This window comes from Pygoscelis adeliae, unplaced genomic scaffold (genome assembly GCF_000699105.1).
Source record: "Pygoscelis adeliae isolate BGI_AS28 unplaced genomic scaffold, ASM69910v1 Scaffold472, whole genome shotgun sequence".
Classification (NCBI taxonomy): domain Eukaryota; kingdom Metazoa; phylum Chordata; class Aves; order Sphenisciformes; family Spheniscidae; genus Pygoscelis; species Pygoscelis adeliae.
In genome coordinates this window covers 43270-43936 of record NW_008824239.1, presented here as the reverse complement: position 1 = coordinate 43936, position 667 = coordinate 43270, and positions in this window count along the sequence as shown.

Sequence of the window (667 nt, the reverse complement as noted above, 5' to 3'; positions counted from 1 at the left end):
CTGCAGAAGGGGCAGCGCTTCACCCTCGTCGTCGAACCGTCATGACGTGCCAGCCTGAACAGCCTGGCCTCCGCCTCCCCCGTCAGCCGTTCGGGCCGTTCCCAGCACGGACGAGACTACGCAACGATCCCTGCGTCTAACGAAGGCGACTGCGATGCAAATCACAGCCAGGTCCTACAGCGTCACCTTCCAGCGAGGTCACACTGCTCCCAGAAACAGCAACCCCCGGAGGGGGGCTGAAACCCCCCCACGTTGCTGCGGGGGGAGAGAGATAACGGGGTGACCAGCAGCAAAACGGGACAAAAACAGCACGGGGCCCCCGCCGGCCCCCCTGCAGCTTAGCAGCAAAACGTCCCTATCGCACGACCTTACTAAAGGAAGAATGAGATTACCCGGAGCGCACAGCAACCAATAAATAAATAAAATTTACTTCGCTAACGCCCCAAACTTTGTGCTGTAGAAAGGCGGAGCTGACGTTTACAGAGAAACTTAAAACGCGGCAGCAGAGCAACCTGCAAAGCTTTGGGAAAAGCCTCACGAACAGTCACAGGTCCCTGTTTGCAGAGGCGAGCAGAACGCTGCATACTTAATCCCGAGCCTCAGCTTTCACTTGAACGTTTTATCACCGCAGACGAAACCTTTACGTTGCAACCAACGCGCCCGAGAA